The sequence below is a fragment of the Podarcis cretensis genome (assembly GCF_951804945.1).
Source record: "Podarcis cretensis genome assembly, chromosome: 10".
NCBI classification, from domain to species: Eukaryota; Metazoa; Chordata; class Lepidosauria; order Squamata; family Lacertidae; genus Podarcis; species Podarcis cretensis.
In genome coordinates this window covers 53292579-53318492 of record NC_137179.1, presented here as the reverse complement: position 1 = coordinate 53318492, position 25914 = coordinate 53292579, and the positions used below count along the sequence as shown (strand labels likewise).

At 42.3% G+C, this 25914-nt stretch overlaps 2 protein-coding genes across 5 annotated transcripts in view; one reads left to right on the top strand and one right to left on the bottom strand.

Annotated features, from left to right (window-relative positions):
* The window catches only part of LRRN3 (leucine rich repeat neuronal 3), a 45161-nt gene extending 29372 nt beyond the window's left edge, over positions 1–15789 (bottom strand). For both annotated transcript variants that reach the window (XM_079994185.1, XM_079994184.1), the window contains exon 1: positions 15381–15789. The gene's annotated coding sequence lies outside the window, so the exon portion shown is untranslated. The remainder of the gene's footprint in view (positions 1–15380) is intronic.
* The window catches only part of IMMP2L (inner mitochondrial membrane peptidase subunit 2), a 468990-nt gene that overhangs the window by 194174 nt on the left and 248902 nt on the right, over positions 1–25914 (top strand). The gene's annotated exons all lie outside the window — the stretch shown is intronic.

Here is a 25914-nt window from a genome sequence, read left to right as displayed (position 1 = left end):
TGCATTCCTGGTTTCCTATGTAGTTATTATGAAATATGTGTTTAATTCCACGTGATTTATTCCCATGTCTAGCAGGTTATTAAATATTAAGGAAGCTAACTCTCCTTCATTGAGAGGAATACTTTTTTTCTAACAGTAGTTTCTTCCATTTGCTGACTTTTTGCACAGTTATTTTCTCACAATAGTGGATGGATACTTAGTACAGCCCCACTTAATCAACACCCAGTTATCCAGAAACTGATTACCAGATGATTGCTCAAATCCTGTAAAGTTTTGCATCTTGGAATGCCATTTCCTGGTGATTTGAAGATTGAGACATTTTATATGAAATCCTGTTTTTGTTTTACAAGATAATTGGAGGGGCAATTGAGGACAGAGTAGATGGGGGCTGAGTAGAGATTCAAGTACAGACTCAGGCCAGGTCTCTGCTTTAGAATTTTGTTTCATTTCCAAGTTTAGTTCCGTTGCATAAAAGATCATCATGCCTTTGCGCCAATCTCCCAGCTTTGTCTTTACAAAAGATTGGTTGAAGCAGGAATGACAAAGGAAATGGAACCAATCCTTTTCCTGTGTTCAAACAGCTGAGTCCTCTAGCAGTACAAAACTACTGCTGCAGATCTTAATTTTCACAGAATCACAGACTTATAGAGATGGAGGGTCATCTAGCCTAGCACCCTGCAATACAATAATAATACACAGGGCTCAACCCCCCCAACACTGAGATTAAGAGTCTTCAGCTGGGCATTGCTAGTCTTGGAGTCATACTGTGCTTCAGAGCCCAGATTTATTACCCCCAAGCAGACAACTACAGCTTTGTGGTGGCACCAAAAATATACTTTGAGTTGCAAATTATGATCATAGCAGAATAGTCATGCAACAATGATTGTCCAGATCTAGTCAACAAACATTATTTCTATTCCGAACTGGTTTTGTGAGCAACACCACAGAAGGAACGAGATTTTAGCCATATGTGAGATCATGTTGACCCATGCTTTACCCATTAAAGTACCAAACATATGTTCACCTGAGTGTGATGCTGTGGCATTTCCAGTGAGCATGGCTTTCTCATTCCTTGCCCACAGCATGACTGCATGAAAATATTTACTTTATACTAATGCAGGTGCAGGTCAGATACAAACAGCTTCCTTTAACTTAACTTATGGAAAAGAATATGAGCAGGTGAAAATCCCCAAGTAAAGAAAAACATAGAAGAAAAGCCCATATGAACGTAACCTTTGTACCTGCCACTTTTCTGTATGAGATGAGGTAGAATTTTCTGATATTGCTCATTTTAAAACCAGGGGTAGGGAACTGAACACCCTGTTACATTCTGCAGGGTTGTGAGCCTGTAAGAATAAGAGAGTATCATTTAAAACCTGGGAAGGGGAACCTGTGACCCTGTTGGACTATAATTCCCATAATTCCTGACAGTTACCTGGGCTGGTGGGGACAGATGGCAGTTAAAATCCAATAACATTTTGTTCTGCCCTACTGTATGCTATTGATGCTGATGTTTTCATTTACGTTTTATTGTTATCCACTCTGGAATTGTCATCTACCATAGATATTTTCAACCTTTTCAGTCCCCTGGACCCACATTTAACCCAAACATGCATTTAGGGGCACATTTCTTAAACTTTTACTCTATATTTGCATGGTGGTGGTGCTCCTGTTGTGACACACCTTGGCTCAGGCTAGGATTCAAATACCCCAATGATCTATGATTAAGAGGGGGTAGAATTTTTTAAAAATAAAATAAATGGATGACCACAGGTTCTCCATCCCTACTTTAAAGATTTCTGTTTCTAAAGACTTTTCAGAATAAAGTGCTTCAAAAGGAGAAATGTCTCTGTGGTGTCTGTGGTGTTAGTGAAGGATCATGAGTTTCAAGGCTAACTCTGGATAGAAAATAAAAAGGAGAGACAAAAAATGTACGATAGAACAGAACCACTGGATCAACCAGCTCTTCACAATCCTGGGATAGGCTATCTGATATTCCAGTGATTTAAAACCTTCAAAGAAATACTTTGTGGTCTCCCTAGGCAGCTGATTCCAGTGTTTCCTTCTTCCTTCCAAGTTCATTACTAGGAAACACTTGTGAAATCCACCCGCACCCCCACCTTCAGGGACTCTATTTGTTTCCCCATGGGTTCATATCCACTGTGCTTGGTTGATGGATAGCTGTTGGGTAAACCACAGCTCTGAAGCAGTCCTTATGTTTCAATCTAGCAAGCTGAAATTGGGTCAAGCCAAAGTGATGAGCTTCCCAGCAAGAAATGTGATATAAAGACCAATAAGGGAATGAAAAGAAGGGCCTGTTGCATGCAGTAGAATCAAAGGGAGTGATGCCATTGCTAACTGAAGGTGGTGTTGAATCAAATGACAGCAATTCTCAGGGCACTCTGAAAATTAGGTAGGATTCTTTTGACGTACTACTGAGAATTGCATTTTAATTATTTTGTTGTTGCATTTGTTTGCAGTATAAAATTTCCCCAATAACAAAGTCCTTCACAGAACCATATCAAAATGTTGCTAACGTTGAAAGAGAAATCAATAAAATAAATGAAAGCAGGGATATTTATTGTTAAGGATTCCAGACTGAGTTGGTGCCATAATAGAACGCAACTACAAATCCTGTTCCATTGTGAGAGTGGAATGGGCCACCCCAGATCTCCTTCCCATCTTATTCTACATATTGATCCATCAATTTTTTATCCCAATCTTTTCCTAAGGAGCACATTGTGATATACAGGGCTTCCCCAATTACATCCTCACAAAAACCCTGCTAAGTAGGGTTAGGCAGAGAGAGTGTGCCTGGTCAAAGCTGCTCCAGGGAGTTTTCACATTTTAATGTGTAACCTGGGTGTCCAAAGACTCTAACCGCTGTATCATGTTGACTCTCATATCATGATATACCATGATATAATATTGCATTTTAGAATGTGGTATTTGAACATCTTTATATTAGTTCGGTCACACTGCCTTCCTATTTGCAGGTGCAAAACCGTTAGAGTAAGACAGAAAAATAATAATAATTATAGACATTGTTCCTGATTCTTGAATATACCTTTTAATCAATAAGCAGATGAAGGAGGGGAAGTGGGTCCTTGTTTCTGATGTCAAAAGGTGAGTACTGTTTAAAAGAGTCGTTTTAAAATATGTGCATGCTAGGCTGGAAAAAATACAGTGCAGTACTTTCTGTGACATATTTGCCTGAGGAGAGTTTTACATAGTATTCTAAAAAGTGTTATGTATAGGACTTAAATCTTTTTGCCCCCATTTAGCTTGGCTATGGAGAAGAGGCAAGGCTTTATGAACATCAAGAAAGCTTTAGAAGGTTTCAGAAATTGTTCTAGTTTTCTCGCGGACAGGAACTGGGTCTTCAGATCTTCCCTTCTATAGATCAAGTGGTTTATCTTTGCCTGATCCCAGAAGGCAACTGCTACAATTGCCTTCCTGCCTTTATAGAACCTCTGAGACAAAATGCTTTTTGTCCTAAACTCCTGCACTGTGCAGCTCAGTACTTAGGCACACTTTCCTTGGAGTAAACCCCATGGAACACAATAGGACTTGCTTCTGAGTAAACATCAACTGAATTGTTTGATGTATTGCATATTGGGCTATCTTAAGACTCTCCTCCCTGAAAGAGAGGGGAGTGGTTGTGGACGGGAGCCCGAGCACCGCTCCTAGCAGGGGGCGTTGCCCCCTGCCTCCAGCTCACCTGGCTGGCACTCACGCCCCCCCCCCGGTGGCTGTCCAACCAGGTGCCATGGGGGGGGGGCGTGTCCAGCAGCCTTTATGCTGCAGTGCCAGCCTCCCCCCCGGCCTCATTTCTCTTTGTCGTCCTGGGCGAGTCACCCACCCTCCACTCCCTTTGAGTTAGGGCTTAGGTCATTGGCCTTGCTATGGACCTTAGGTTGGTCGCCCCGGTTGCCCGGGGGGCCTGGTAGGAGTTTTTCCATTTGGCATTAGGCTTTTTGGTTTTTTCGCCTACCTCGTAGCAATCGTCACAACTTTTTGGTGGTATTGGTGGGTAGGTTAGGCATTGGAATAATGTGTTGTGGTGTGTCGAAGTGCTAGGTGTGGCCATCGCCTATGCCTTCAATTTCTAGGGGTATCTAATTTCTAATGGAATCTGGCGGTCGTGTATTCCGTCCGAAGCCTGCTTGGCGGGAGGCCATGGCACGACCCTCGGTGACATCAGGGGTGAGCCTATAGTTGGATCAGCATCAACAGGTGATGAACCCCTGGTGAATAAACCCACTTGTTTCGCGATCCAATGCCTAAGCCAATACCTTTTCATTGCTGTAATCAATAAAGTTGTGGCCTTTTCTAGCCCATTAACCTTATATCACGTGTCCCTGTGTCTTCATTTTACTCCGCGGGGGTCGGGTCCTCGAACCACAATATACAATTACCATGGTAGAATGAACTCTACCTGCCTACTTTCCTCCCTCCCTCTCTCATACCTTTGTATCCAGGTAAACATCCTATTAGACCTTTAAAAGTCTAATCACAGGGCTGAAATCATTCGTCTTAATTTGTTTGCATTTTTAAATGAGAGGTGCTGAGGTTTGAGCCTGCCATAGAATAATGTCCTTTGTCCTAGTACACCATGCCATTAATACAGTGTTACCTCTGGTTAAGAACTCAATTCGTTCTGGAGGTCCGTTCTTAACCTGAACTGTTCTTAACCTAAGGTACCACTTTAGCTAATGGGGCCTCCCACTGCCGCCGCGCCACCGCCGCACGATTTCTGTTCACATCCTGAAGCAAAGTTCTTAACCAGAGGTACTATTTCTGGGTTAGCAGAGTCTGTAACCTGAAGCGTCTGTAACCTGAAGCATCTGTAATCTGTAAGGTACCATTGTATCTTACAAATGTGAGCTGGCTACAGTGTTTCTGTGGAGCCAAAACACTCTGCATGTGCTCCAGTGACCTCTGTTTTCACAATTGCTTCAAGTACCCCAGGACTTGGCTTTTAGTGTTTAAAACAAGCTCCAGAGCTAAGCCCTAGTGATTCAAATCAATACCTGAAGGCAGATATAGGCTGCAGTCATCAGCATGCCTGTTTCAATGCCAATTTGATTGAAATAAGTGGGACTAACTGTAAAGTCAATTTTGTTCAGGATCGCCACATAGCAATGTATGTGTATCGAAATGACTTTTTACTTTAGTTACATCATACAAACATATGTCACCACAGTAATTGAATCACTCCTTTCTTCTTCTTTCCTTCTCTTCTCTCTTCTGTATCTTAACAATGAATCCTGCCTGGTTCTCAAGGTCCAGGGTAGTGGCTCCATAAGCCAGTGGTTAATTTTTCAAGCAGTCCTGGAGGGTTGGCAGCTTCCCAGAGTTATTTATTATTGAAAAACTATGCTCTTCTTCATAATGAATTCCACCTAAGCTTGGCATTCAAGATAGGGACTGACTCTTAAGATCAGATATAGCCCAAGCACTATGTCAGGCCAAGCCCCTTGGTTTGTGTCTTTATGGGAATTTTTTGACATATTGCCAACCTATCCTACTCCCAGTCACTATATTGAGGGGTATAAGGTGTGATTCCACACCTTGTTCCTACTCAAGGCTAGATTAGACAATAGGTAAACAGGATGAAGATACAAATGACTGCTAGAACCCTCTTAATTGTCTGGCTGTTCTCCGGACAAACCAAATTGTGCCAATAGGACATTGGTTGGGGCTGTTAGGCTGGTTGTGGGACAGGGCGAAGGAAACATCATTGTTGAGAAACAGCTAAATGATCCCTTTCCTCCATAACAGTGAGGTTGTCTGAGTCACATTGCCTGAGCTTTGCAGAAACCATAAACCCACAAACAGTGTTTTTCTTGGGTTGATTCTACATGTACCAGAGGGCTTACTAACAGAACTTACCTCCTCTTATTTTAGTTTTTCTTAATCCTACATTTTGCCCCTTTGACTACAAAGTCCGAGTAAGACTTTGTAGTCCGAGTGAGAGTGCTTCTTTTTCTGTTAAACTGTTGTTGCATGCCCTCCAACATTTCACCAATGAAAATAGGGATGTCCTATTCCATTATTATTACTGTAACTATATCTATATCTATAACTATAACTATATAACTATAACTATAACTATAACTAATATACCCTACCCATCTGACTGGGTTGCCCTAGCAATTCTGGGCAGTTTCTAACATAAAACATAATAGATAAAAGCATAATAAAACATTAAACATTAAATACTTTCATATTGAGGGCTGCCTTCAGGTGGTTCAGTGGTCGGATAACTCCATGCCCTCCAACATTTCTCTGATGAAAATAGAGATGTCCTAAGGCAAAGTGGTACATTGCAGGCTCAAATCAGAAACTGGGGTGGCTTCTGTAAATCTAGGACTATCTCTCTAAAATAGGAACCTCTGGAAGGTCTGTTGTTGTTGGAGAGATGAGGTTACATATTTTTCTGTAGCATGTTCTCCTTCCCTCCACCTTCATGGCACATTTTCTTCTAGAAAGGAACTGTCAGAGGGAAGCTGCTTTATTTAGGGTCATTAGGTTGTGGGTAGATGAGAATTAACTGTGGTGAATCAGGCAATGCTACCTGTCAGCGCTAGACTGGATCCATCTAGCTAAGAAGAAAATCTCTTAGAGATTTGACTTGTCAGATATCTGCTATTAGCCACACACATCTCTGACACGTTCACAAATTATCCATGTGAAATACGGATGCTTGGCAAAATGTGTGACCCCCGATCATTGGCACTGTCAGCAAATGTCTGCTTAGAATGAAATATTTTAAACTAACTTTGGGGCTGACTTTTCACCAGGCCCTGGGGAAGAGGCACACTCTCTTACGGTTTATGCCATTACAATTGTCACATGTTAATTGCTAAGGGGATGTGACATATCATCGTTATGCTGATTTGTGGAACGATTCCATGCTTCACTTGTAGACGATTCACATTCTATTCTCATGTATGTTTCCTCAGCAGTAAGTTCTGCTGTGTTCAGTTGGACTTAGTCCCACATAACTGTGCACACACACTTTCCTGGGGTATACTTCTGAGGAAACATGCATAGGATTATAAAGAGTGGCTGCAGCTAGGAACATGCCACTGCCACTAGGAACATGTGCTTGGGAGTTATGAAGTGATGGATGTGAGGCAGGAGTTGATAATGCAGGTGAGCTGAAAGCGAGCTGCTGGCCAGCCCTGTGGAGCCTCCTTTTATTGACACAAATATGCAAACCAGGCAGATACATTTTGGGCTGTGACCTTTACACATCTTCCGGTCCCGAGATTGTGGGGTGGTACAAAGTTATTTTGGCACCTGTTCCCACCGCATCATTTTCCCCTTGCACAGTGTATGACGAAGGAGGCAAAAGGTCTCAGAGACAAAGGTTACAGACAGGACACCGCAGACTACTGAGATCGCAAAGGGTTAGACAGAGGGCACGGTGTTCAGACAGCCGTGGCTTTGTCTGTGAGGGGTGTGTGTGCTCCGCACCCCAAGGTCACGCGTGCAGGTGCTCCCTCCGGACCCCACTCCCCACTCCGCGATCATCCCTACAAGTTATCCTCATTGAACTCATTGGGATTTAATTTCTCACTTATGCCTTAGTAAGCGTGCATAGGATTGGGCTGCACGCATAGCAATTTGCTGTACATTCTTTTCTTGCACTTAACTATTGCAAATACCTACATGTGGACTGAGCTTGTCCTGCGCAAAGGCATCCAACTCAAGGCAGAAAATGAAATTTAAAAAGCAAGGATGTTAATATATATAGAGATTTTACAGCAGAGATACCATGTTCTGTATATAGCAGAAACAAAATATAATTTAAATATCTGTACTTTCCACAAACTGAGGTTTGCTGGAGGCAATCAGTTTGAGCCAACCTCTGTTTAGGGTTGAAGCAATTACTAGGTCTATGCTTATCGGGGAAAACATTTTAACTTGTTGTTTTGCCCTTTCCTCCACTCTTCCTAGGTGGTGTTGGTGGGGCAGAGCCTCTCTTAGTCCTTGACGTTGATTCAAACACTCCCCTGCTGCCTTCTTGCATGGGGAACACAAGGGGATTATTTCTGCTTTCTTTCCTTTGACACTTCCTACACTGTTGTAGCTTTCAATTCTAAGTGGAGTGGTGAAGCAATTCCCAGTGGATATTTTTGGTAGTTGTTCATATGTAAGTTACATGCTGTGAGTCTCTAATTTATTCAGCAAGCCATTGCAAAAATTGCCAGGCCCCTAGATACAGCACTGTGCAAACAGTCATTTTTTTCCTTAATGCAGGTAGCCAGATATCCAGGGAATTCTCGCTACGGTTGAACCTAACCTTTTTTCCCCCTTACAAAATGTTTTGTAGATTATAATGCATTTTCTTGCACAGCAGTTATTCACATGACAAGAGCCTCCCGGTAAAGGCTCCTGGGATAATGCAAGTAAATAGTAGGCATTTTGAAAAGCTCCCCCCCCCCACCACCCTCTTTAGCATTTTGTTCAACTATTGCAGTGTTTAAATAGAGATTTTTTAGCAGCAAGGGATACTGGTAAGTGGTTTCTTTTTCGCTTAACATGATTGTAACAGATTCACAGATATGTTATTCTGAGCTGTTACCCAGCTTGATATAAATACTGTGGAGGATTTTTTTTTTAAATCTCTAAAAGTCAGCAGGCTTTTGCCAGAATGGAATTTGGCTTATGCCTTTTCTGTGAACAGCAACAGTTGCTCATAATGTCGCTGCTTTACTTTAATGCTGATTTTCTTGGATTGCATCTTTTGTTTCCACAAATACAGACAGGCATGATTTGGCAAGGAAGCATGTAGGTTAGGAAGTCATGGACCCAGTTCAGATGTTCTGTGGTCCCATGTGGGGCTTGCAACTTGGCAGGGATTGTGGGGAAGCACTGATTGTATGAGTGGTGGTTTCTATGTGCAGCCACCATGATTTGCACAGCTGTATCGCATGCTCCCCCTTTCAATGCTGCTGTAAGGCAAAAACTATGGTAGCACTTGACAGACCTTATGTTAAGGTGCCCATTCATAAATTGCCACCTACAGTCTATTCCTGCCAAGTCATTGACCTGTTGGAGCGATCAAAGCAATTCCATGGAGGCCACTAAACTTTTAAACTGAGCCTTTAGCCCTTGTGATTTTCAAACACTATATCTTGATGGTGGTTCTATCAAATGTTAAATCTTTCAAGGTGGTCACCCATGCCATTTGCATTCATTCAGCTTGCTCAAACTACCCCAGCATTTCACATCACAATATACCAGGTATATACTCTTATACCAGATTGCGTTGCTTAATGAGGTGGAGTGCCCTGACTCGTACCCTTGGTCGTCACAGTGTTCTTCAGCCTTGGGTTCCCAGATGCTGTTAGCCTGTAACTTCCACCATTCCTGACCAGTGGCTAAGCTGGCCGGGGATGATGTGAGTTGTAGTCTACCAACAACTGGGGACCCAAGGCTCTGACCTATAAGAAGCATATATATATGCCATCAGCTGGTGTGTATGCTCTGGTAACCTCTAGATTAGATTACTGCAGAAACTTCTGCAGATTTCGGTGGTCAGGATGCTCAGTGAGGCAAGACAGTTTGAGCGTATGACACCAATCCTGGCCCAACTGCATTGGCTGGCAAATTGTTTCTGGGCCCAATTCAAAGTTCTGGTTTCGACCCATAAAGCCTTAAACAGCTCAGGACCACAATATCTCAAGGACCACCTATGCCCGTAGAAACTGACCTGGATCTGAAATCATCATCCGAGGTCCTTCTTCTGTGTCCAGTTCTGGGCACCACAGTTCAAGAAGGACACTGACAAACTGGAACGTGTCCAGAGGAGGGCAACCAAAATGGTCAAAGGCCTGGAAATGATGCCTTATGAGGAATGGCTAAGGGAGCTGGGCATGTTTAGCCTGGAGAAGAGGAGGTTAAGGGATGATATGATAGCCATGTTCAAATATATAAAAGGATGTCACATAGAGGAGGGAGAAAGGTTGTTTTCTGCTGCTCCAGAGAAGTGGACACGGAGCAATGGATCCAAACTACAAGAAAGAAGATTCCACCTAAACATTAGGAAGAACTTCCTGACAGTAAGAGCTGTTTGACAGTGGAATTTGCTGCCAAGGAGTGTGGTGGAGTCAGGAGTGCTCTGATGGTGTTTCCTGCTTGGCAGGGGGTTGGACTCGATGGCCCTTGTGGTCTCTTCCAACTCTATGATTCTATGATTCTATGATTCTTAGAGTGTGTTCTCCTAAAGAGATCTTGAGGACAGCAACACAACACGAGAATGGGCCTTTTCTGTGGTGGCTCTTTGCTTGCGGAATGCTCTCCCCAGGGAGGCTCACCTGGTGCCTTCATTATACTGTATCTCCTTAGGTGGCAGGTGAAAACTTTTCTCTATAAGCACGACTTTGGCTAATTTAAAAAAAACCCTTCTAAAGCCTTTTAAACTTTGGGGTGGGTGTGCATTGTTTTTGTTCATTATTATTGTATTCATTTTGTGCTTTTATCTTGTAAACCACCATGTGATCTTCAGATGACGGGTGGTACAGAATTTTAATAAATAATAACAATAACAATAATACGCATAACAACAGTCACTACACCTTATGGAGAATGCACACATAACCTGTCCATGTAGAGTAGTGTTTCCCAAACTTGGGTCTCCAGCTGCTTTGGGTCTACAATTCCCATCATCCCTAACCACTGGTCCTGCTGGCTAGGGATGATGGGAGTTGTAGTCCAACAACAGCTGGAGACCCATGTTTGGGAAACCCTGACATAGAGGGATAGGGGTCTAGGTGGGCTACAGTTGGTTATCATGCATGTGTCTGATCCAGGCAAGCACCCGAAGCTGCCATTACCAGTTGCTTGCCAAGGCTCCTGTGCCAGCTGGGGGACTGCTGCCAATCCCACTCAGGTGGGTCCACTCATGTAAGGAAGAAGAGGTAGGGGTCACCCGGAGGAAGGGGTCCCACCAAGAACACTTTGCCCAAGGGCCTTCTGAAACCTAGAACCAACACTGTGTGGTGGTATGTACCACAGAGTATGGAAAGAAGCACCTCTGTGTAGATGGAGAAAGAGACATTGCAAATGTAAAGGTGTGCAATTATATGAATATGGTTACATTTGGGGGGAGATGGCAAATCTGCCACTGGGCTACAGTGTTCTAAATTGAGTGCTCATGTGATATAGTGTTAGTCTAGATCAAACAAAAAAAATATAGCCACCCACAGAAAAGTGGCGTTTCAGGAAGAAGGCTCTGCTAGAGTCCCTTTCCTTGATGACTACTTTTCTCTGTGAAGGGGTTTTTTTTTAAGGTGGAACGTTTTAATTATCTAAGCATCTACTTGCAGTCTGCTGTGGGACAGCCTACAAACACGCTTACTGCTCTTGTTATTTCTTATAGTTCCCTATAATAAATGGGATTATAGTGTGCATGTTTGTTGGGAAAAGATGTCAGAGCATTCAAATCCTAGTTAGCTAAGGTTTCAAGGAGGTTGCTACTAGACACAGATGGAGCTTTGTTCATCTTATTTTGTAACTGGCAGAGTGGTTGCTGATTGTGTGCCAACCTGAAAAGGCCTAGAAATTCTTTCCAAGGAATGAGAAAACTATTCTAAATCACTCCAATATGGCACTGGCTAAGGTCTGATGGGACTTGGTAGATAACTCTGGTTTGTACTACACCACGACTGAGATCATGTTTCTATGCTCTCAATGTCTAGAGCAACACCTAGTGTAACCCAGAAAGGAGGAGGAAAATCATCCATCTGTTGACTAATGCATCAGCTGCAGACAAAGAATGGCATAAATGATGTTTTCTCATTGGCCATACCTTACAAAAAGCAGTTCTGATCTCTAATCAGTATAAACATATCAGATTACTTTTTCAAATTGCACAGGCCAGCATTTCCTCTTTTCAAGATGAATTTGACCTTGCTATAATTCAACTTTTCTGTGTTACTGTGATTTCTCCTCAGCTAGGGTGATTGCATTCTGTATTACCTTGAGTTAGTTCTGGTTTTCATTAAGTTGTAGTATTAGACTAATATTATTGTGCCAACATATTTAAAAGTCTCTTACAAGTTCTCTCTTTTTGAACACGTTTGTGCAAAACACTTTATCAATTGTGCCATTTTTCTTGTCACATTTTAGAAGTTTAGTTTGGAAACAATCAGCTTCTGACAGTGGGGTAAAAAGTTTTTGATCTGTTTTTCAGCACCAGAAGTTGCCATTAAATGAGGAATTCCCAAAATTGCTGCTTAACTTGCCTAAACTGTATTTTTTTATGATGCTGGAAAGGAAAACCATAGGGTTTATCAGTTGCCACTTTTTGGATAATATTACTTTTGCTTTTTTTAAACACAAGCTTGTCTTATCTTCTTCTCTCACAAGAGTTAGCACTAAAGTTAGCTATTGAATGAGCTTGTATGTGCATACTCTGTTGAAAAGTTGCAGCAGCCTTTCTGGCTGTGGCAACAGATGTTTACTACTATGTATTAGTCAGGAATTGGTTGGGAGAAAGCATGTGGGTCTGTAATTGACTGTAATTCAAGTCCAAAGATTGAGTAAGGTCCATATGCCTGATGAAAAATGAGTGATTTGCTGGCATGAACCAGTAGCACTCCCTCTCTTCCTCCTTGCAGGAGTGATATTCATGAACACAGCATTTTGACAAGCTCACCTCAGTTAACAGCTCCAGCATGAATTTTATACATATCTCAACAATGAGCATCATCTTTTTAATCTTTTCAATAGAGAATTTTGGCGTGGTACACTGGTAACACACCAGCTTCATCTAGGAGAGGTATTAATGGGTACTTACCTACCTAGTGTGTTTGTATAGGCTGCAATTTAATAAACAGATACCCCTCCAAACCACATGTACCTGGTTGTTCCAAATGTACTGATACCACTACCAACTCTCTGGGGAGAAAAAATTAAAACTTACAGGCTTGCAGGCAGGTAGTCATCCTTTAATATTATATATTATCCCATTATTCCAGCAGGGTTTGCAGCATGTTCTTCAAAAGACAGGATCACCTGTAACATTGGTATATAGCCATGGCTAAAACTACCTTGATTGTTCTTTGGACATGCATGAGTGTGACTCCTTGCTCTTTTTTGCAGGGGTGATATTCACAAACATGGTATTTTGACAAGCTCTACGGCATACTACCACACCATTTGCCTATTTCTACACCACTGCTATGTGGAACAAGGTAGCCTAGACGTAAAGTGACCAAAGGCAGTTTGGAATGTTATTGACTACATAAAAATGAGCCACAAAAGTCCTGAGTACGTATTGGGCGCGGGCATTCAACCCCCACTCCCCTTGACCCTGCTTTCATTCAAGCGGTGCACTAAATACATCACCAAAGATGCAGTATGATTTATTTCATTACTGCAGTGTAACATATTTGCATGAGCTGAAAGCAGGAGGTTTGCAGCTCTCCTTGAAAGAGAGGAAATGTGCTCGCCAAGGTAGATTTCATGCAATGGTTGTTTCGCTTCTGGGTGATGAATCAGGCTCAAGGGTTCTTTTAAAATGAAAACACACACACACACACACACACACACACACACACACACACACGCAAGCCGCTGGGTTTTATGCAGCTTCTGAAGAATGACAAGCAAGCTTGCTAGTAACAGGAGCAAATGCATCACCACCTTTCCTAGCCTGAACAGGGAAAGGAACGCTGCCTTAAAACTCATTCATTATCTGAGCGACAATCAAATGTGGTGGCATATTGCTGGGGCTGCTTTATTGCCATCATTTAGAAAGGTCAACTGAATTAATCGACTTCTCGCCAAACATACTGTTAAGCTCCCCACTTCCTGACATATTTATGAGAAAGTGACAGGTAGAGAGAAGATGACTTGTCGTTTCTGCTGGGTTTCTTTCCCCCCCTTTCAATTTTGCACTGCAGAACCAAGATTAACTTTCGGGTTGGAGTTGTCCAGGAAAATAGCTGCTTTGGCAATGGGAAGGGGGATGGGGATGGGAGAAGAAGTTCCCTCCGGTGTTTTACATGGGAAGGAGAGCAGAGGAGGGATCCATTTGAGGAGATATGTGGCTCCTCAGTTGGTTTCAAAACGTGTCCACAAACTGTATAAGGTCTATAACAAATAAATTTAAAAAAACTATTTTTATCATATTATTCAGCTGCTGTCATTTGCCATTTTTCTTTCCCTCATTGTGAAGTGATACCTCTTAACAGATATATTAATGGGAACCTAATTATTATTATTATTATTATTATTATTATTATTATTATTTCTGCTGTTGTACTTTAATGGCTGTATTATGTTAAGGGATGTAGCAAGTGTTTGCTTACATTAGATATATTAATCTCTCCTTCTCTCTCTGTTTTACATACACACACAGGCTAGCCTGACAAGTCAGTTTCCATTACCTACTTTATAGGTAGGTTGTCTTCTGCCTTTATTCTCAAGCAGACTGTTTTGCTGATTCCAAATGGCAATGCTGGTCAAAACGGGGCAGAACTATTAGAAACCAAGGTTCCCCCCAACCCCCTTTTGAAAGAAAACACTTCTGAGCTTTTCTGTGGGGCAGGGAGGAACAGCACAGGGTATATGATAAAGGGTCAGAACTCACAGTGTTCTCCAGTGAAAAATGCACTTGCTGGCATTGTGTTGTGATCCTTTGAATGACCACAGAAGCTTAGACCTCTTCTGGTTAATGCTGTCCTTTTTACCTTGCATATGTCAGTTCCAGCTGCAACAGACATTCCCTACTGGCCTTTCTGACTGTCAGGGTTGTCTCTCTCTCTCTCTCTCTGTGTGTGTGTGTGTGTGTTTGCATGCATGCATGTGTGTCTATAAGTCATTTGCCACAGTCCTTAAAATGTAGTCTGGCAGAAATTCAATAACTGTTTGCGATATTCTCATTCAGCCTTCTTGCTCGGTGGCTTTTAGCTCCCAATGTGACATATAGTGGCATTTTGCTGTAATCCAGCTATTGGAAGCAGGTTAAAAAGGCAGCCCGGCGTCTCATGTAATTGGCTCCCAAACACAGAGAAAGTGTGCTGTTTTATTTTTTGCACTGAATACCCCGAGAATCGGATTATACATACTGCTTTTTTTCATTTTTGTTTTAGCTGAGTAAAACACCCATCTGAGTGAGTGTCCTGCAAAAAATATATAAAAAAAAATAAAAATGTTTTAGATTAATGAGGATTTGGTGGAGGTGGTGAGACTCTCGGAGCACACAGGGGTTCCTTTGTATTTCTCTCTGAAAGAGTAAAATGTGGAGGAGGGAGGGGAAGAAAGTCTATAAAGGGTTTCAACTAAAGCAGAGAAGAAATGCACAAATAGTAAACAGCATAAAAAAACCCCCCACAACTTCCGATAAAAAAGGCACTTACCTTGCAAAAAGAGTAGTTTCAGTCCTGGACGCCTCCTGCATATTTGAATCCGTTAGTTCAGGTGACCACATACCGCTGGTGTGATGCTGAGGAGATAGGGCGGGCGATGGTTGTCTCTATAGATCCTGTAATAGGAGGGAAATCTCCGTGCAGCAGGCTCAGATCCTTTTACTTTGAGCAGAGAGCTCTGTGTCGCTGGCTGTCGGAAGCTCACAATCCAATGCAGGAGGGGGGAGGAGGAGAGAGAGAGAGGAGGGGAGAAAAGAGAGATGCTCGCTAGCTTTTCTTCCTCCTCCTCCTCGTTTCCATGGTGGTTACTGGTGCATCGTTCACCCGATCAGTTGTCACACTGACATGGTGCTGCCTGCTCAGCGGTCATTAATAACTGAATACCCTCCACTCCCCAGAGAACAGCCAATAGCCGGAGAGTGCCAAGACGTAGCTGCTGGGGTCTGGTTGGTGGAGGCAACCTGTCTGTTAGATGACATTGCTGCTTAGGGTACAAATAAGCGGGGGAAGAGACCCATTCTCGGCTTCTCGGCATTCTTTTCCCAGACACCAAAGAAAGAGGCATGATTGGATGCGCTGGGCTGTATTTAATGGGTTTAGGGCAAGGACCGAGAGAGCGTTCAAAGAGCATGATCCAATCTCTTCTCAGGCTATGCAAGCTCATTAATAAATGAAAAAGCATTTCTCTCTCTCTCTCTCTCTTTTTGCAGAATTGTGATTTACTTGCAACACCTTGCACTGTATTGCAGCTTCCATATGTTCCACCCCCCTTTTAATACCTAGGTTTTTGCTTCGTACTGACTGGCAGCCAAATCCATCTTTGCTCATTTCCAAATATGGAGTCACTAAGCAAGCAGCCAGAGAATCAGCAGAATTAATAAGCAGATAGGTACCCACAGAAATGGCGAGTTTTGTTTCTCCTCGTTATGTGTACAGTTCATTGGATAGCTGTAAATCAGCTGGGATTTTTTGAGCGATTTTTCTTCTTCTTTAGTTTGTTTCATGCTTTTTCTCCATTTCTAGGCAAAGTCAGAAACCTAGTCTGAAAATTTGCAGAAATATAGGACGGGCTCTAAAGATATATTCTTAGTGCAAAATACAAATCTGCATTGCCTTACTTCTAAAAATAGTCGGATTGCAAAATATTGCTTGCAAGTTCCCCAAGAAGTTTTGGTAATCAACAGGTCAAATCTGAGAAAGGGTTGGATTTACTGTACACATTCACGGATATAGCCCAGCTTTTGGGAGGCCACCCTCTAGTGGAATAAAATAAAACTTCTCATGTGTTTTCCTCAGCATGTCTTGGACAGCCATATGTAATAACAACATTAGGAATTTTCAGTGACTGCAAGCAATGACCTTTTAAATGAAATTAATGGTAAAATACTGTAAGCTACTTCTTGTTTTTGCACATAACAAACACATTTAAATATAAAAAGCTGCTGCTTCAGTAAGATGGCATACTTCCAGTGCTGTATTGTTGTACAGTTTTACTAGCGCTGCAGGGTGTTACATTCTGACTTCACTGGAAATTTTTAAAGGTGGCTAGTCAATGTTTCACAGTTCAAACTGGTGGTTTTGAACTGTTAAAATATTATCTAAGATCATTATCTAGGTGCTCATATCTCTTGTATTGCCTTTCTAAATCATTAGTATTAAATATAAGCAATCATGTGTTGCTTTCTGAATTATTTCATTCATTTCTCCCCCTAAAAGGAAAGAACCCTGTTTAACAGGATAATTCAGAGAAAGCTGTCTTATACCAAGTTAGACTATTGGCTCATCTCTGTCAGTATTGGCTACACCGGGTTTCCCAAACTTGGGTCTCCAGCTGTTTTTGGACTGCAACTCCCATCATCCCTGACCACTGGCGAAGCTGCATGCTCTGGCACCGTGGGGGGAGAGCAGACGGGGGTGTGACTAGCGCGTGTCCCAGGGGTGTGGTGCCTGGTGCGGTGAGGGGTGCGCGGCGCATGTCCGGGGCAGCGGCTGCAGTGGTATCCCCCTCCCCAATGGTGCCGGGGCGGTGCGCTCACCCTGCCCCCCTTTCCTCCGCCACTGTCCCTGACCACTGCTTCTGCTAGCTATGGATGTTGGGAGTTGTAATCCAAAAGCTGCTGGGGAAACCCTGGGCTTCACTGATTGGCTGAGGCCTGCCAGAGTTTCAGACAGGAGTCTTTCCAACCTCTACCTGGAGAGTAGAGTGGTTCCACTGAGCTATCTATGGGCCTTCCCTTAATTCTGAGCATGTTTACTCAAAAGTAAGTTCCACTGTGTTCCATGGAGCTTTCTCCCTACAAGTATAGGCTTGCAGTCTTAAGAGTTTTCTTAAAGCAGGCATTTGAAAATCATATTGGCATTGATGCTGATGTAGTGTTTCACTGCCAGGGGTTGTCTCCGTGGTGAACACTGAAATTCCCTCTGCTTACTTAGGTCTTTCAACACACTTGAATGAAGGATATGGCTTTGGATGCTCAAAGGGAGCTGTTCTGTTGAAGTAAATGGGGAAGCAAGACAGGCAGGAATTATGTGTGTTCAACAGAAGATGCTGGGCCTCTGAAGAACCTTTCTTGCATGTGGGCAGCATTTACTAGATCACACAAACTTTACACCTGTACATGCTAGTATCCTAAGTTAGATATAGTATGCAGTATTTTTGATGGGAGTGTGGGGAGATTGGGAGAGGAATTTCAGGTTGTGCACTTATTAAGTAACTACATAAGTGGTTCATTTTGGTTGATTGCTATGGACTGTATAATTGGAGGTGTAACTAATCAAACCAATTCAAGTACACTCTCATAAGGGGAGTAAGGTGCTGTAATCTAACATATTTTAAAGCACTTGCTTGATGAATTACAGGTATACTCTACAACAATTCTAAGCAATATTTAAATAATATACTTTATTCATAGCTGATAAATGTTTTAATTTTCAGTTGGATTATTTTTCAAGGATGCTTTAACAATGTCCCAGAATGCTTGCAAAGCAAAATCATTTTTATAACTGAGACAATTATGATGATTAAGCTTCACTAGAGGTCCTTTTCCTGTTGATTTCACTATGATGATTTGTAGTTTTGAAATAGCAGGGTATTCTATTAAACTGGGTATATATATATCTATATATATATATAGAGAGAGAGAGAGAGAGAGATATGTAGGTTTGAGTTTGTATTTAGACATATAATTGAAGCGCTGAGTGAGGTCTTCTGGAGGTTTGGTCATCATCAAAAGCAAAGCAATGGAAGAGCTAATTCTAAGAGCAAAAATCCCACTGGGTGTGTCTGAGCCTTTTTGTATACAAACTGAAGTAGTTATTGGATCCCAGTCACTATTCTGCATCTTATCATGATTCCAGCAAAGCTGTTTGGGTCCAGACAAAATCAAACTGGGAATGTATGTCCATCTGGCTTGCAAATTCAAAGATTCTAGTAGGGATGGAGCAAAGGTAAAATGATGGGCACTGTTGGTGGACTAGAGGGAACCTCACATTTCCAAAGCAAATACATCAGCATGAACAAAGAAGTCCCAGAAGCAAAGTTTCTGTGAATTAGACACACGTAACCAAAAATTCCCCTTCATGGATCACTGCCCTGCCATGGCAAAGGGGCTTGAATAACTCAGAGAAGCTATGATCTATGCCGTGCAGGGCCACCCAAGATGGACAGGTCATAGTGGAGAGTTTTGACCAAACGTGATCCACCTGGAGCAGGAACCGGCAAGCCACTCCAGTATCCCTGCCAAGAAAACTCCATGGACAAAGACAACATGGACAAAGACAACAGGCATATGAAAGTTATGATGCTGGAAGATGAGCCCCTCAGGTCGGAAGGCGTCCAACATGCTACTGAGGAAGAGTGGAGGACAAGTACAAGTAGATTCAGAGCTGATGAAGCAGCTGGGCCAAAGCCGAAAGGACGCTCAGTTGCGGATATGCCTGGAAGCGAAAGGAAAGTCCAATGCTGTAAAGAAAAATATTGCATAGGAACCTGGAATGTAAGAACCATGAACCTGGGTAAGTTGGATGTGGTCAAAAATGAGATGGCAAGAATAAATATTGACATCCTGGGCATCAGTGAACTAAAATGGACGGGAATGGGCGAATTCAGTTCGGATGACCATCATATCTACTACTGTGGGCAAGAATCCCATAAAAGGAATGGAGTGGCCCTCATAGTCAACAAAAGAGTGGCGAAAGCTGTACTGGGATGCAATCTCAAAAATGATAGAATGATCTCAATACGAATCCAAGGCAGACCTTTTAACATCACAGTAATCCAAGTTTATGCACCAACCACTGGTGCTGAAGAAACTGAAATTGAGCAATTCTATGAAGACTTACAACACCTTATAGAAATGACACCAAAGAAGGATGTTCTTCTCATTATAGGGGATTGGAATGCTAAAGTAGGGAGTCAAGAGATAAAAGGAACAACTGGCAAGTTTGGCCTTGGAGTTCAAAATGAAGCAGGGCAAAGGCTAATAGAGTTCTGCCAAGAGAACAAGCTGGTCATCACAAACACTCTTTTCCAACAACACAAGAGACGGCTCTACACATGGACATCACCAGATGGGCAGCATCGAAATCAGATTGATTATATTCTCTGCAGCCAAAGATGGAGAAGCTCTATACAGTCAGCAAAAACAAGACCTGGAGCTGACTGTGGCTCAGATCATCAGCTTCTTATAGCAAAATTCAAGCTTAAACTGAAGAAAGTAGGAAAAACCACTGGGCCGGTAAGATTCAATCTGAATCAAATCCCTTATGAATACACAGTGGAAGTGAGGAACAGGTTTAAGGATTTAGATTTGTTGGACAGAGTGCCTGAAGAACTATGGGTGGAGGCTCGCAACATTATACAGGAGGCAGCAACAAAAACCATCCCAATGAAAAGGAAATGCAAGAAAGCAAAGTGGCTGTCCAACGAGGCCTTACAAATAGCAGGGGAGAGAAGGCAAGCAAAATGCGAGGGAGATAGTGAAAGATACAGGAAATTGAATGCAGATTTCCAAAAAATAGCAAGGAGAGACAAGAAGGCCTTCTTAAACGAGCAATGCAAAGAAATAGAGGAAAACAACAGAATGGGAAGAACCAGAGATCTGTTCAAGAAAATTGGAGATATGAAAGGAACATTTTGTACAAAGATTACCATAATAAAAGACAAAAGTGGAAAGGACCTAACAGAAGCAGAAGACATCAAGAAGAGGTGGCAAGAATACACAGAGGAACTATACCAGAAAGAAATGGATGTCTCGCATATCCCAGGTAGTGTGGTTGCTGACCTTGAGCCAGACATCCTGGAGAGTGAAGTCAAATGGGCCTTAGAAAGCACTGCTAATAACAAGGCCAGTGGAAGTGATGATATTCCAGCTGAACTATTTAAAATTTTAAAAGATGATGCTGTTAAGGTGCTACACTCAATATGCCAGCAAATTTGGAAAACTCAGCAGTGGCCAGAGGATTGGAGAAGATCAGTCTACATCCCAATCCCCAAGAAGGGCAGTGCCAAAGAATGCTCCAACTATCGCACAATTGTACTAATTTCTCACGCTAGCAAGGTTATGCTTAAAATTCTACAAGGCAGGCTTAAGCAGTATGTGGACCGAGAACTCCCAGAAGTGCAAGCTGGATTTCGAAGGGGCAGAGGAACCAGAGACCAAATTGCAAACATGCGCTGGATTATGGAGAAAGCTAGAGAGTTCCAGAAAGACATCTACTTCTGCTTCATTGACTATGCAAAAGCCTTTGACTGTGTTGACCACAGCAAACTATGGCAAGTTCTTAAAGAAATGGGAGTGCCTGATCACCTCATCTGTCTCCTGAGAAATCTCTATGTGGGACAAGAAGCTACAGTTAGAACTGGATATGGAACAACTGATTGGTTCAAAATTGGGAAAGGAGTATGGCAAGGCTGTATATTGTCTCCCTGCTTATTTAACTTATATGCAGAGTTCATCATGCGAAAGGCTGGGCTGGATGAATCCCAAGCCAGAATTAAGATCACTGGAAGAAATAACAACAACCTCAGATATGCAGATGATACAACCTTGATGGCAGAAAGTGAAGAGGAATTAAAGAACCTTTTAATGAGGGTGAAAGAGGAGAGCGCAAAATATGGTCTGAAGCTCAACATCAAAAAAAGAAGATCATGGCCACTGGGCCCATCACCTCCTGGCAAATAGAAGGGGAAGAAATGGAGGCAGTGAGACATTTTACTTTCTTGGGCTCCATGATCACTGAATATGGTGACAGCAGTCATGAAATTAAAAGACGCCTGCTCCTTGGGAGAAAAGCGATGGCAAACCTAGACAGCATCTTAAAAAGCAGAGACATCACCTTGCCAACAAAGGTCCATATAGTTAAAGCCATGGTTTTCCCAGTAGTGATGTATGGAATTGAGAGCTGGACCATAAAGAAGGCTGATCGCCGAAGAATTGATGCTTTTGAATTATGGTGCTGGAGGAAACTCTTGAGAGTCCCATGGACTGCAAGAAGATCAAACCTCTCCATTCTTAAGGAAATAAGCCCTGAGTGCTCACTGGAAGGACAGATCATGAAGTTGAGGCTCCACTACTTTGGCCACCCCATGAGAAGAGAAGACTCCCTGGAAAAGACCCTGATGTTGGGAAAGATGGAGGGCACAAGGAGAAGGGGACAACAGAGGACGAGATGGTTGGACAGTGTTCTTGAAGCTACAAACATGAGTCTGACCAAACTGTGGGAGGCAGTGGAAGATAGGAGTGCCTGGCGTGCTCTGGTCCATGGGGTCACGAAGAGTCGGACAAGACTAAACGACTAAACAACAACAACCAAAAATTGAAGGTGAGCTGGTGTGGTGTAGTGGTTAGAGTGTTGGACTAAGACCCAGGAGACAAAGGTTCAAATAAATATATAAATAAGAAGTCCAAGACCCAAATGTGTGCTTGCATCAAACTATCTCAGATTCATCTCATCCATAAAACAATATTAGGGTCTCTTATCAATCAAGCTTTGGCAGCTTGAGTACAGAACTGATCAGGGACCAGTTGCTGACGCCTCCACCATAGAGAAGTTCTAAAACACTTGACTTGACTTGATTAATATTTATGGGTCATCAGCTGTCATTATGTTTGAAAAAGATATTAACTCACCTCTTTTTTCAAGGAAACCATTGTAAGCAGGACTGCTTACCATCAACACCAGCATCCGGCCTATCCTAGGAGCTTGGACATGACCAGTGAGTTAATAGTTTCATTGTTGTCGTTTTGAATGGTAGATATCTGTACTATAGCACAAACTGCTTTGGACAGCAATCCCAGTTTCAGAAGTTTGGCAGGTTATTTGGTATTGATTTACTTACTTGTTTTTCTAAAAGGTCATGTGGCATTTTGGCTTTTTGAGCTGATGGAAAAAGTTAAATTGAAATATGCTGAAGAGAAATTGCTGAAAGTAGGTTTTGGGTGGGGAACGTGTGACCTTCCAGATGTTTTTTTGGACTCCCGTTCCCATCAGCCTGACCCAGGAATGATGGGAATGGAGTACAACAACATCTAGAGGGATGCAGATTGCCTATCCCTGAAGTAGTTTGTCAAGAGGATTCGAAGTTCATAAATGGCAGGAACAAGCAGCACAAGAACAAGTGTGCAAATGTCTTCAGCACGTTTTTGCATATGGTTATGATGATTACTCAGTTGCGCTCAAGTTAGAATTCTTGCCAAAGAGCATGCAAAGTCGCTCTTAAAAGAAAACTAAAGATTGAGGTGATTCCTGACAGACAGAAGCTAGGGTAAATGCTGTTGGAGAAATGAAACATATTGAAAATGCTACAGCCTCCCCAGCTTCAAAAGTAGAAAACAAATCCTCTGGGACTGATGTAAAAACACAAAGTGTTTCTTCACCAGTTATTAAATTTTATTATTATAAGAATATAACAACCCTCCTTTACTTTCCTTAAGAGGAAAAACACACACACAAACCTTGATTTCTTTTTAAAAGCCTGTTAGTTTTCTTTTTCTCGCAACCTGGCAGCAGTGCCATTCCACTGGCTGCAGAGAGAGACCAGAAACTCCTTTCCTTGAACCATCATTCCAGCTGGGTGTTATAAGAACTTTATTATAAAGACTACTGCTGGAGTTAGTTTGTTTCTCCCTCCTCTCATTTCCTTTTCCTTTTGTTCTGTGGCTTTTAGACTTCTGCCTGGGAGAGGGCGGGAACTGTCTCATTACTCATATTTGGAAACCACTCTGGGATCCCTTTTTGGCTGAAGAGCAGAGTCAATATGCTTCACATCACGCATATTCACACATTTAAAATATTACCTATGAATTTTAGCATATTATGTGGCTTACAGCACAATGCTATCCATGTGCACTCAGGAGTACTCCCAGGTATTTGTGGTCTTTGTATGCGTGTGTTTTAAATTTCCTGATTGCTAAATATATTTCAAGACCATAAATCCCCAACAACATTTCTACATTTAATGCAAATTTGTCTTCCATTGTGTTTATAGTCAGCAATTCAAGTGCAAAGGCTTCACTAAATTCATTTGCTATTGGCCAGTGCTAAAACCCTTAATGGTGAAATAGGAAGCTTGAAGGAAAGAAAAATGGGAAAATAAAGAAAGCTGCACTACAGTGAAGTAAAAACGTCTAATAAAGTAAAAAGGTTTTTTTTTTTACTGTTTTCCTCGAGGATACAGTATGTATATGAAATAAAGTTGGAAGGCATCAAAATTATTTAGATGCATAATAGAAAGGCTGTAAAAACACCTAGTACAAATACTGAAATGCACAACTTGCCCCTTGTTTACAGTGGTATGTGGAAAAGTCCTTTCTCCAGACCAGGAATTCAGTCCTAGAAATAATCATAGCGTGGCCCATGCAGAAAATGTAAGGTTTTTTGTTTTTTGTTTGTTTCTGTTTTGCAGCATTCTCAATAAAGAGCTAAATGAAAACATAACATAACCCAGTTTATGTTCCTTCAACTTTCCAGGCATTTAATTTCCTAAAATATAACAGCAGGACTCAAAAGTGACAAAAGGTGAAACAGCGAAACATGCTTATTATATGTAGCCTTCTTTTTTACTGAACATTATGGTAGGCTCAGTCAGCTTGTTAGTTCTGTTAATTTGGGGAAGTTATAGGTACATTCAGATTTAGTAGAATAGTAGATTTGTATAGTTGAAAGGGTCATCTAGTCCAACCCACTGCGATACAGGAATCTTTTTGCCCAATGTGGGGCTCAAACCATCCCTGAGCTTAAGAGTCACATGCTCTACCATCTAAGCTATTTGTTTTCAAAATATTTCTCAAATTCTAATATAACCCAGGATGTATATTCAGACCAGTCAGTTGGAATTATTTCAGAGAGATGTTAGTTAACATGGGCTTCTCTTGCCCTGCCAGGAAGAGAATGAGAATATCTGTGATGAGTTCAGCAGCCATGTGCAATTTGAACTTCCCTTATTCACAGAAATTTTATTTATGTACTCGAGGCAGTGTACTTGACTGTCCTCCTCAGTTTTACCCCCACAATGTGGTTAACCACACAGCTACCTACAAAAACTTATGTCTGAGGAACACTGTTATGACTAAAGAGGAACGAGCAAACATTGCTACTGGGGAGTAAACTCTACTCCCAGCAGGTAGGTGCGTGGCGAATTTGCCAACTGCAATTTTAGGTAAACAGCAGCCCTCCCTACCAGCCTTTGGGAAACCATGTTTTGCTACTGGTACTAATGCTGCTGCTGTCATTAGAGCATGATGAAGAGTCATAGCTCAGAGACAGGGTACCTGCCTTGCATGCAGAAGGTTGCCAGTTCAATCCCAGGCATCTGTATCCTTTATAGGGCTGGGTTTGTCCCATGTGAAACACTGGCAGTCACATACTGAACTAGATTGACCAATAGCCTAATGCAGAACAAGGCAGCACCATATATTCCTAGCATATTTCTCATTACGTTAAGTAGAGGAGAAGGCTGAACCTTGTTATAAAGTTTGAAGGTGCTTAGGTGGCGCTGTGGGTTAAAGCCTCAGCGCCTAGGACTTGCCGATCGAAAGGTCGGTGGTTCGAATCCCTGCGGCGGGGTGCGCTCCCGCTGCTCGGTCCCAGCGCCTGCCAACCTAGCAGTTCGAAAGCACCTCCGGGTGCAAGTAGATAAATAGGGACCGCTTACCAGCGGGAAGGTAAACGGCATTTCCGTGTGCGGCTCTGGCTCGCCAGAGCAGCGATGTCACGCTGGCCACGTGACCCGGAAGTGTCTCCGGACAGCGCTGGCCCCTGGCCTCTTAAGTGAGATGGGCGCACAACCCCAGAGTCTGTCAAGACTGGCCCGTACGGGCAGGGGTACCTTTACCTTTACCTATGTGGACATAAACCAGTGCATAGTTTGAAAGACTGGAAGGTTTTACATGAACGACTTTTATTCACCAGAATGTATAGAAGTACTGTATCAAACTCTGCCTCCCGTCCAAAGGAAAGTTGACACTTAAATTTTAAGCAATCAGGAAAAAAATATCTCCCCCCTCATTTTTAAAAAACTGACCAT